This window comes from Rhodnius prolixus, unplaced genomic scaffold, assembly GCF_049639745.1.
Source record: "Rhodnius prolixus isolate KJV_2025 unplaced genomic scaffold, Rpr scaffold_7, whole genome shotgun sequence".
In the NCBI taxonomy this organism is placed as follows: Eukaryota; Metazoa; Arthropoda; class Insecta; order Hemiptera; family Reduviidae; genus Rhodnius; species Rhodnius prolixus.
This window is the reverse complement of record NW_027411582.1, coordinates 32,127,393-32,140,387: the sequence shown is the minus strand read 5'-3', so window position 1 is coordinate 32,140,387 and position 12,995 is coordinate 32,127,393. Positions and strand designations below refer to the sequence as shown.

Sequence of the window (12,995 nt, the reverse complement as noted above, 5' to 3'; positions counted from 1 at the left end):
GGATATCCGGACATCGACGTACACATACAAACCAAATAAATCTTGCTTTAAAAACCAAAGCACTTCCTCTCGTCCTGTTTTATTAATTTGTTCCCAATTTTTTAACCACACCAATCCATCCTACCTGGAGAACCTGTCATTAAAAAACATCTGTTAGGCATCAATAAATCTTAGCTAATTGTTGGATCTAAAAAAGAAATCAATGTAATAATCACCATAGCAACGGAAGGCTAATGGCTAGACATGTCTAGTCAGGTTTATCAACTGAATTGGTTTTTCTCTAAACACAGATACAAACAAACAAAAAAAACGCTTTCCTCCATTTTGTTTTTTGTTTTGTGTTAGTGTGTGTAAAATAGAGAGAGAGAGAGAGACTGTTCTTTTTTCTTTTTCTTTTTTGTTTTTTGAATGGAGACTCATTAGAATAGTGTTTTGTAGTAGTCTATTCATTCAAACTACTCGTAGATAATTCATACTGATACATTATTCAAAATTATCCACGTGGAACCAGAAGTAGATTTTAAACGGAAGTTCTGTCGATTAATCAATGTCCAGGAATAATTAGCATTAGCTCACCATAAATCTAGACTTTTTTTTATCTCCATTTTCTTTTATTTTTTTTTCAATCCTTTCATTTATTCCGCCAACTTCCTTGTAAGATCTTATACTTAAGATGGTCTACTCGCTGTTATTACTTTCCCAAACTCTTAGCGAATAGGGAAATTTTGCGTATTCTTGAGACGCAATTTTCCTCTTTGAAATATTCTTCTGTTAAAATCTAGATATATTTTGTTTTCCTCCATTTTCAAAGGGAAATTCAATTAGGGCACTTCCAAGAGAAGAGGTATGTTAGGCTAAAAGTACTGATTACAATGCAATATACTTTTTTGACGTGAATACGTGTTTAAATTTGCTATCATATGGAGGCAATCCAAAAAACCTAATGATAACAAAATCGGGGGATACAGTTTGGCAATATAGTTACGAATCTATCGTCTACATCCAAAATTAAATTAGACCACTGGATAGCTAAAGGATCAAAGAATTCATTACGATAAGCGAGGACAGTGACGCATCGCGCGCGGTGCAGGGGAAAGCGCCGCCATTTTGAGATCATTTTGCTGCGTTTCGAGATTTGCAATTAGTATAACTTTTGACTCGGAGAAGCTACGATGTTCGTTTAAGTTTTAATCGCCAGCTGTCGTCACAATCTATCGATTGCATATAAAACATAAGTGTTAAATAGTGACAGTGAATATAATAAGTTGTTAGAATAAAAAAATATTATCAAAAATATATAATGTCGGCCTATACGCGTCGAAAAGCCAAAACCAAATACAGAGATCGTATACGGTTGGAAAGGGCTTCTCAAGAACAATCGAATGGTAATAATAAAACACCATATGACCGAGTCAAGCCGGGAACGTAAAAGAATGAATGCGGCCGTGTGGATCAATGTCGGTGTCAGTACATCTGCAGCTGGGGCGGTTGAAATTATGCAAGTGGATGACGAAAACGCTTCTACATCGACAACGGACCGTATAGGCATAGATTGTGTTCGATCGTTGATTATGAAGACACATTGTTTCATCCTAAATACATAAATAAAAAATATTTTATATAAAAAATATAACCCGTTACATAAACGTATTCACGTACAACACACGGCCGTGTCCATGACACAGCCATAATTTTTTTTGGCATTGGCTTCCGCCATATAGCCAGCATCGTCTAGGTGCTTATCACTAGAATATCACTCACTCTCCATTCTTGCTTATAAATACATTCGCTTCACACATTCATCACTCTACTATATACAACTATTTACATACAAACTTACAACTAATGGATGGATCAGTACTCTATATTCCTGCCATCCTTATAGCTTAACCGAAATTAAAATCACCGTAATCCTTCTCTAATCATTTTCTTGCATTCATTCTATAACTTTTAAATACATTCATATTTCTTAGCTAGCTCTGCTACAGATTTAAGCACATAGATGTTGGTGGAGAATATTATGTCTTCGTAGCGAAATGGTGCATCTAAATACCTGTATATGTCGTCAAACATTCGTTTCCTTTCTACCACATAACGTGGACATATCATTATTGTATGTTTGAAATCCTCCTCCTCATTGCAATCTACGCACTCTGTATGTCTAAATATTAAAAAGTTTCAATATCAGATGTACCACATTTTGGTATCGTTTATTTTTTGCCACTTTTTTAAAATAAATAATGGCTTCAAAAACTTCTTTTTTTTTAACGCAATATTCACATTTAACTCACGGTGATATGTTACTTTTGATTGATTGCAAGCGACTAACCTTGCCTGATTAATTTAATTATTATTTAATTAAAAATATAACAGAATCCATCATGTCATTGAAGTTAAATCAATCAATACATGATTAGCTGCGTTTCAATATAAATATGTCAAAGTTTAATAAGTATATATATTATATGTATAGTTCTATTCACTTAGCACTTAACTGAATTACATTAATAAAGCGAATAGTATGAAATAGATAGTGTTTAGTTTAAAGAGGTAGCGGGTTACTCTAGTAGCGCCAGTATTACCAAGTTTGAAGCTTTCTGATAGGATGAGAGTTGATGAAGTGGGATATTTGATTGCGTGTATCAAGGGGACCATCTCTCTCTAGCTCTCTCTTACGCCCTCTCTAGCTCTCATTTACACACCCACCCACACACACACACACACATACACAAGGCTCTCAATGTAATAATAATGGACCACGTCATCACCACTTAGACAGACAGACTCAACATGGTATATCCAATTCCACAGGGATGTTCTTTAAACAGTAATCCAAGTTAAATTCAATGTCTTCCAGGTCTTCTGACTATACTATTTTGTAATCATTATTTATTTTAATTTAATTTCTTTTATTACTTATTAATGATATTAGCTTAGAATTATTACCTTAATAAATCAGTATATAGTATATACAGGGCGAACCATTAAAATATTTCCTAACATTTTCTCAAATATTTTAGTGAGATTAAAGCCCACATTAGACGAGGAAACTTTCACTAAAAAAGTGCCAGCACCTAGGTCTGATTATGATCACACATAAGGGCCTAATGAGTTTTCTTAATGAAAATACGATTACTTTTATTTTTCCCAGTATCCAGGAGGAAGATTGAGGCTGTTTGGAGCTTATGCTTCGAAATGGTGTCAATTTTTAGAAAATTTATCTGTCTTTCTAACCGGGTTATTAGAATCGAATTCGGATTAATTAATTCGAAGTAATTGTTTAAAAGGCAATTTGTAACCTTTGACCTCCTTATTTTAAGACAATCTACTTTAAAAATTGACTACTGACCTGTCTAAAAAAGTTTTCAATGAATTAAACAACTTGATAAACTAACACTGTTGGTGTGCTCGTGAACACGTTGTCTTGCAAAACAAAGGTAATTTCTCATACGAAGATAAAAGGAATCCTGGAAAATGATATACCGTTTGAAAGCCCACATTAGGACAAGGAAACTTTCACTAAAAAAGTGCCAGCACCTAGGTCTGATAATGATCACACATAAGGGCCTAATGAGTTTTCTTAATGAAATTACGATTACTTTTATTTCTCCCAGTATCCAGGAGGAAGATTGAGGCTGTTTGGAGAATGACTTATGCTTCAAAATGGTATCAATTTTTGGAAAATTTATTTATCTTTCTAACCGTGTCATCAGAATCGAATTCAGACTAAAACTTTCTGAGTAATAACATTTTTATTGCAAAAAAGTAATGATTATTTAAAAAAAAAAAATTAAAGTGACGTCACTCAAGAACAGTGGAAAATATGAAGTTGGCCAATACGTCATTGAAGTCCACTTGAGATGTACTACACACAGTAGGCCTATGGACAATACTTACTGGTTCACCCTGTATACTGACATCATTATGAGAAAGACAATTATCGTATGATTCTTATTATCGCTTCCGCTTATAAGATGTTGACGAAAATCCGCAAATCTGAAGCACACGTAACGCGAACAGTAATTTCTCTCTCTCTAAACTTCGTATCATTTAACCGAGCTAAATGCTTAGCAGTTTTACTTGTAGACTGTAGCCACGAAAATGGTTTTAGCGAGATCCTAAGTGTTACTTAAACAATATCTAGTAATATTCTTAAAGCATTGCTTGGTATTTCATGTGCTAAGCTAATTGGTTAACAAGACATTTTTTTGTTACCCAATAAAATTATTTCAATTACTTGTTTTGTTTAATTTTCTTTAAGAGAAAGAAAAGCCTGCACTGTTTTCTACTCTTCACTTTCCCTTTTCTGTTTTTGGAGAAAGGAAAGGACCCCAGCCAAGTGTGTTTCATTCATATAAATCTTCGAAACCTTTCAGCAATACTCAGCCCTTTATTTATCGTTTCTATGTTTATTGTTACATAATTTTTTTCTTTGTATGTAAATAGTACATTTTATTATTTATTTTAATGTGGTGCCCCTTTTTTCCTCGAAAATTTCATGGTCCATAAAAAAATAATGTAATGGGGGGGGGCAGGAATTTTGTTTTTTTATTACGTAAACAAATAATGTAGTTGTCGGGCGGCCGGGATGGGGGAAAAAAACGGACGTCAATAAATATGACGGCAGAATGGAGAAAACGCTGTGAATATAAATATGTTCACGTTGCCATAGCGACCGTGGCAGGGAGGGGGGAGTAAAAAAATCTGAAAATTTTCATGGCCATAACATGATTTTTTTTTTCTTTTTTTGTAGCCGCGTGTGTGTATTGTAGTGTGAATAAAAATATATAATAAATCCCAAGAGCTATAAACTTCTACCCATTTATTATAGAGTAAATATGGCGGAATCTTTTCTCTACTTCAAATTATATTTACCGAATGCATGGGGGGGCGAGTGATTTTTATTAATTTTTAGTTTCATTTATATAATATATAACCGAGACTCCACTATATATAATAATTTATTATATACAGTGGAGTCTCGGTTATCCGTCACCCTTTTATCCGTCTATTCCAATTAACCGTCACTCTCCTCAGTATTTAAAAATTAAAATAAACAAAACCAAAAAATTATTTTAAAAAGAAAACTTTCTTTTGAGATTTTGACGTGAATACGTCTTTAAATTTGAATCATATGGTGGCAATCCAAAAAACCTAATGATAACAAACTCGGGGGATACAGTTTGGCATTATAGTTTTGAATCTATCGTCTACATCCAAAAGTAAATTAGACCACTGGATAGCTAAAGGATCAAAGAATTCATTACGATAAGCGAGGACTGTGACGCATCGCGCGCGGTGGAGGGGAAGCGCCGCCATTTTGAGATCATTTTGCTGCGTATCGAGATTTACAAATGGTATAACTTTTGATACGGAGAAGCTACGATGTTCGTTTAAGTTTTAATCGTCAGCTGTCGTCACAATCTATCAATTGTATATAAAACATTAGTGTAAAATAGTGACAGTGAATATAATAAGGTGTTAGAATAAAAAAATATATAATGTCGGCCTATACGCGTCGAAAAGCCAAAACCAAATACAGAGATCGTATACGGTTGGAAAGGGCTTCTCAAGAACAATCGAATGGTAATAATAAAACACCATATGACCAAGTCAAGCTGTGCCCGGGAACGTAAAAGAATGAATGCGGCCGTGTGGATCAACGTCGGTGTCAGTACATCTGCAGCTGGGGCGGTTGAAATTATGCAAATGGATGATGAAATCGCTCCTACAGCGACAACGGACTGTATAGGCATAGATTGTGTTCGATCGTCGATTTGTTTCCTTGATTTCATTCTAAATATATAAATAAAAATATTTTATATAAAAAATATAACTTGTTACGTAAACGTATTCACGTAACACACACGGCCGTGTCAATGACACAGCCACACGTTAATTTTTTTCCTTTGTCTTTTAGGTACTTACTCGTGTCCATCATTCGACAGTTTGTGGGTTTTTTTCCCTTAAAAGATCAACCACAAACAAAACCGCCCACAAAACCGATTAGATGTCGCAGACATTGTATTCATTAATTTTAATACCCAATAGAATGAATTGAATAATGAAAGATACCCTGACCTATAAAGCTTAAGCGTATGAACGTATAAAATATGTATACCAGTTAATACAAAGTTTTATACACGTTAAACAAAAGAATCTGCAAATTTTCCGGTTTTTTTCCATTATCCGTCTATTCGACTATCCGTCACGTGTCCGGTCCCGGTCATGACGGATAACCGAGACTCCACTGTGTATATATATATATATATATATATTTATTTACAACTTGTACATGTACATATACATCAAGTAAATGTGATCATCATTTAGTTATGCACATCGGTGGAAGGCATGCTGAGAGGGGCCAGCCAATGCTCTCTAGAGGTTGGAAGGAAGTTTAGGAAATAGGTAAAAGGTCGCGGGGTCGTTTCAGGCGTCGTGGTGGACTGTCGGGATGGGTTGTTGTGGATAAGGCTTGTGCTGTGGGATTAGGATGTATGGTTTAGGCTATTATGGAAATTAAGGAAGCCGAGAATGTATTAGCGCATTGACAAAAGGGATATTGAGGTCTGTGTGGAGGGTTAAATTGGCTATATAATAAAGAGCGTTTGTCGATATGCCGAAGGACTTTAGATTGAAAGGATTGGATTCTTTGGATGTTGGATGGTTTCGCAGGGTCCCACAGCTCAGCTCCGTAGGTCCAGATGGGTCTTAGTAGTGTCTTGTAGAGAGTCAGTTTGTTCTGTACGTTCCTGGCTGATCTCCGCCCTAGCAGTCTTCCTAGTTGTCCGTATCGTCTATTGAGTTCTTGTCTTTTCAGTCTAGTGTGCGGGTTCCATGTAAGTCGACTGTCTAAACACAGTCCTAGGTAGCCGTACTTGTGTGGAGGTCGGTATTTCTTTGTTGTGTATGAGTAGTGGGGGACAAGTTTTTCTGCGTAAGGTGAATGTAATCTTTTGGCATTTGTCTTCGTCTCATTCTTTTAAAAATATATTTTTGACGATCAATCTTTATACAGCTGTCCTAATGGAAGACTAAATTTAAATAAATTGCCTAAACAAAAAACGCTTTAAACAAGCTATGTATTATAGTTATTGTGCATACCTGAACAGGTTTTCGTACTTTTGTCCATTGTCAGAGGTCCTACCTTTCTCGCACTACACTTTGTTAAGATTCTACAGAAACTAGTCATTGATCCAATCCTATACACCATGTCGTCGTAACTTTACACCTCTCAATCAGCAAGTATAAGTGCAAAACGGTATATAACATAAGTGAAGACTGAAATCTCAACCTCTGATATCAGGAATACAAGAAACGTCCTTGCTATGGACCAGATAAAATCAAAGATATGTAGGAGAGAGGGGGGCACATTTGAACAGAATTTACATTTTCTGTCACAGAGCGCACAGAATCGTATTATTGAACCTTTTTATCTTGTTTTCTACAACTTTCAAGTATTCTTAACAGATCTATATCAATAAACAGTTGGTACTTCACGTACATATCTATAATTTTTTAATTTAAAAATGTTGTGTCCAATATCTGGCCCCACCGATGGGGTACCTTAGAACACAATATAAAATAGAAAGAAATGATATTACTTTACTCTGAATCTATCTTCTATCAGTTATTTCTCTCGACTACTACATTACTTTCTCTTTTAAACCACTGAAATCTAGTTCCAAAAATCAATAATGACTCAGTTCGGGGATGTTGTAGCCTAAGTGATGGGTTTAAGAAGTTTGAACAAAATATTCGGTTTGTTGCGCTTCTTATGTAGTAGGTTCGGACCCACTTACCCCTTCTCTGCGATTAAACAAAGTCACAAACTTGCAGGTCGGTAGGGCGGCACATTTTAACTGGTGATGTAGAAATGGGCCCCCTTCTCCTTCAATAAAAGAAAATATAATATCCAACACTTTTTTTGCAAGCAAATAGACTTTTGTAAATACTAGGTTAATTCCAAATGTTAATATGGATTAACAATACTTACACACCTTGTCCACTACAAATCTTCACAATACACTTCCAAAGCTGTAACAAAAACTTTTACTTCCACCTTACAAAATGTAACATTCCTCAATTCTGACTTTACCAAACAATGAAAACGAAGGGAAACTCTGTCAATTATACAACAGGTCTACCACCACAACTATGGAGAAAATTACCAATCATAAATGTTTTTAATATTTGGCGTTGAAATTAAAAATTTTCAAAGGTGCCCCCCTGTTCAAATGTGCCCCCCCTATCACCTATAATGTAGAATTAATTAGAATTGATTATTATTTTATAATATTCTGAGTCTGAAGGAATATTAATGTGGTTAGAACCAATGAGAATACTACGTAAGAGGAAGTCGTGTGAGTCTTAATGCCAGATTTTATTTGTTTAATATTTAGTGGCCATCAAAAGGTTGAATTTCCGGTGCAAAATATAAAATACAAAATAAATCACAAATAAGATTCAATTTTTAAGAAATAAATGGCGGCATTATATTTGTGCACATCTATGGATAAAACCGATACCCAAATTCTTTTTTTATAACTAACAATCATCTGACGTAATATCCGGTTTTCAAAACATATCTTACATTCCTTACAGTTTCTCATGTAAAGATAAATTCCATGAAAATAATATAAGGCTTGTGGTAAATCTTCAATTTAGATGTAATCCTAAAATACGTTCATTTCCCAGACAGTATTTGGGGAGTTGGTGAGAGATGGAAAATTGACCAGAGTTCCTATTTTCTTTTTTCTAGGAAATCGTTTATAACATATAAGCAGTTTTCTCTATTTTTATTTTTCTTCTTGCTAAAAATAAAGGAGAACTGCTAAAATCTTATAAATTTAAGGCAAATTTTCCATGAGATAATATTTTCAAATTGGGAAACAATTTTTGTTTTCTTTTTGTATTATCGCTCGTAGTATACGAATTGTGTTAACTATTATGTTAATATTTTTAGTGTTAAAAAACACTAAACTGAACTCAGAAATAGGATATAATATAAGGGTTGATCGTCAAAAACTGCAAGAAAAAGCGTAACGTTGAAAAACACCCAACTTTGACAATTTTTTTCTCTTTTTCTATAAAAGATAAAATTCCCAAATTTTCTTTAAATTATAGGGCAAACCCTCCTTTATGACTGTAATTTTTTTGCAACAACCCAGATCTAATAGGTTTCGAGAAAAAAGTTGCCAAAAATGAGAAAAAACGGCTTTTTCAAAAAATATAAGGTTCTCATATTATTTATAAACTGTAAAAACAAAAACAACAAATGGGCCCACCTGAAGATTTTCGAAGCTACGTGGCTCCACTGTGTAAACGTTTCCGGTTTACTGGTCACTAACTTAATCAGGGATAATTAGACCTGCTGACCTGAACATAAACAAACATGTCTTATCTTGTCTTTATACTAATTAAAGTTTCTAGTTAAGTTAGTGACTGAAAGGCCCGCAATACTAAGATGTATTGTTGGTTTAGTGGGTTCGTTTTACAGTCTAGGCGTTGCTTTTTATTTAATGCTTTAACCAGTTAAGCGGTGGAATTTAGTTTTAAAAACCCCCTCCCACAGTGTGCGGAATTAAAATGAGACAATGACGTGTATAACACGTGTCGAACGCAGGGCAAAACAACCAAAAGTTTACAAAATAGTCATAATAGTCACTGCAAGCGACTTTTTCTGCAATCTCTGTGGGGCTTACTGATTACCAGAGCATTCTGTGCTCATTCCAAAATCTTGCACCGCTTCACGTATGTATTGCCTCTAGTTAACTAGGGACACAAGAGCTTTTTACAAGGAATAGAAAAGAGCTTTTTGAATTCTGTGCAAAATTAAATCATGCTCGTACTGAGAGGTCTGAATCTCTAACTAAAAGGTAAAAACGAGCATTGCACAAGGGTTGAGAGCTTCTATTTGTGTGCGTAATTCCCCAATCACTAATGCGGAAACCAAACATGTACCAACCACTTATCATTTGGCTGGCTCCCACCGCAGTTCTATTGGTAAGATAAAGGAAACATCCCCACCAATAGTTATTTATTTAACAAGTGTGGAAAGTAGTACTTTTCCTCACACGAGGCAGGGTTTGCACGCACGAACGAGCGAAGCGAGGCGAGTGTAAGTGCAAATTGCCGAGTATGAGGAAAATACTTTACACTCGAGTTAAATATTATATTTTCTGCAACCATTAGGGTTATTAACTAAAAAAAAAACTAAACAGGCATCACTAGAATCCATTTTAAATTTCTATAAGGTAACACTATAACCTTTTTAACTGTTATAATTAAAAATATCTAATTATTTATTAAAGTATTATTTTTATTTCTATATTCCTTTCAATTTTTATTTTATCGTTTAATATTCGTTTTTTAATTATTTAGTTACGTTAAATAAGCTTATTAAAGTTTTACAGAAAATATTTATGTTAATAACAAAACTTATATCAAGGAAGCAGCACAATAAAGTTTTTCCACTCACTAGTGAGGAAAGTGACACTAATGGGAATTTTTCCCCACTAGTGAGGGAAGTTGGGCATTACACAGCTGATTTTAATTGAGTAATGAGAACATTCCTACATGGTTGCAGAAAAATAATATTCTTATTGTATTTTATTAAAATTTCGAGTTTTTTTTTTTATAGTTAATGGCAATTTTATATTTTTCACAACGAGTATACACGTCAAACGCGCTTAACTAGTTAATAGAAGGAATTTATAGTAAAGTACGATTTGCTAGTCACCTCTCTCCATGACTCTAAATTTGGTATTTGGAGATAAAGCACAAATTTTCAAAAAAATATTAAGTTGTAATATATAGAAATTGTAAGCAAATTTAAATCTATTTGAGGAAAATTACTAACCGACGACATCATTTAAAATTTCAAATTAATCTAATCCAGTGCGCGGGTCACCCAAAGGTGATCGATATCCGGTCTCCATGGGATTTTCAGGACAAAGGGTTTTATTTGTTCTAGGGGGGGCCCCCGTTATAATATGTAAATTGCTTTAACAGAAATCGTGTTAGGTTTTCACGACAAATATTTGTTCTGTTAACTCTTAACCAAATTTAGATGTGTCAATAACTAAAAAAAATTGTTTGGCATCCCCCCTTGCTATTGGGCAGAAGATTTTTATTTTTGTTTATTTTCCATACACCTTGTTTGATGCATAAAATATGAAAGCGCGTATAAATTGAATTAGAAAATTAAATTTCCTTTTCCTAGATTGTATTAAGCCCTTATTAATGTAATTTAAAAAATAAATTTATTCTACTCTTCACTTTGAGAATAGGGAAAACTCTAACGAGATTTAATTTATTTGAAAGCCAACCCTTTTTATATAAGGGCGTTTAAAGTTCTTGCTAATATTAGGCCTTACTTGCCCAGGCTAGGTAATCTAGCCCTTTACGTATACGTATTACTCCCACTTCTAGGGCCACAATATCTCTGATAAAGTCTGTCTTAGTCCGCCGCCTCTCTAAAACACACACACACACACACACACACACACACACACACACTGAAGGCTGATCAACAGAACTCTCTGTGTATTAGGGTGGGCCCTCCCCCAAGCATTTCCTTAATGAAGGTAGAGGACCTTCCCTCGACCTTGCACACCAGTAAGGGTCCATCCCTTCATCCACAATCAAATCCCGAATTCTCCTTAATGACAAACTACTGGCATTGCTTTTCCATCGTGCTGTACGTATAACTTCTAACATTATCCAAAATATGTTGTTGTTGATCTATATTCAAGATCATGAGCTAAAATTAGAAATTATATAATCTATCTTTATTACAGTTTTTTTCTTTTTATTTGAAAAAAAATTAACAGGCGATGAACAAATTTGGGTTAAACACTAACAACACTACGTAATGATACTTTCTTGGAACTACGTATTTTGTGCGTAAAAATCGTAACAAACTACTTAGTAAAATAGAATACTAAATTTACGAAAACTTACTAAATGAAATAACATTTTTTCATAAACGATTTTCATCAAATTTGTGATTTTTACTTACATGTGAAATTCCTATTAGTTATTATGAACAGTAAAGAGACTTTCTCGTAATTATCTTAAGATAATTAACTCGATCTCTATCCTAGAACTGCCTTAAGAAGAATTCTTAAGATGAATTGATAGGGTGTAGGCGTAGCTTTAACATTAGGACAAACATAGATGATTGGTGTTTGTGCAAAGCATGGAATATGGCTAACGGCTAGAAGTTATCAACGGGGGGGTGCGGTAAAGTGGTGGAAGACTTCAGTATGGGCGTGTGACGTCGAAGATGACGTCTTTACCAAACTTGGAAGGCGAGAGCTTAGTGTCTGGGGGAGCTTAGTGTTCTTCCAAAGGCTGCAATGTGTTCTTCGCAACCAAAAAGGAAGCTATGCCTTTGACAGCTTAAAGAAAATAAGTAAATGTTCATCTGAACTAAAGAGTTAAAAGTCTCTATCGCGAACTATTGGATTGTAGTGTGTTGGATTATCGTGAACTATTGCAAAGAGTGTGTTACTTTCGACCACAGTCATCATCTGAATTAATAGTTTCTCACAAGGAAATCCTATAAACTAGGGGTGCCAACAGGCAAGAATCACGCGGGCCACAAATTTACAAATTTTGGTAAATTTATATCCTGAAGTGAGGATTTAGGAACATGGATAGGATAATTAAAGTACTATACAGGGTGTTCAGCATAAGACTACGGTAACTTCGGGAGGCGATTCTGGGCATCATTTGCAACAAAAAATTCCATATAAACTATGGCTCGATTCGGCTCCGTTTTATAGATATTTTTAATTTTATGTTTTTTCAAGGTGTTACTACTTTTTAGCAAAAAGATGTCTATATTTCTCAAACTATTAAAGCTACAGCTATAATATAAGCTCACTAGAAAGAAGGTTAAATTTCCTTTTAAATAAGCTAATTTGTATTCCAAAATAATAATACTAAGTATTTTACTTTGTTGCCCCAAACATAAGAAATAGCAA

General features: G+C 34.4%; 1 protein-coding gene across 14 annotated transcripts in view; it reads left to right on the top strand.

Annotated features, from left to right (window-relative positions):
- Positions 1–12,995, top strand: part of LOC141447435 (5-hydroxytryptamine receptor-like) — a 427,009-nt gene that overhangs the window by 208,609 nt on the left and 205,405 nt on the right. The gene's annotated exons all lie outside the window — the stretch shown is intronic.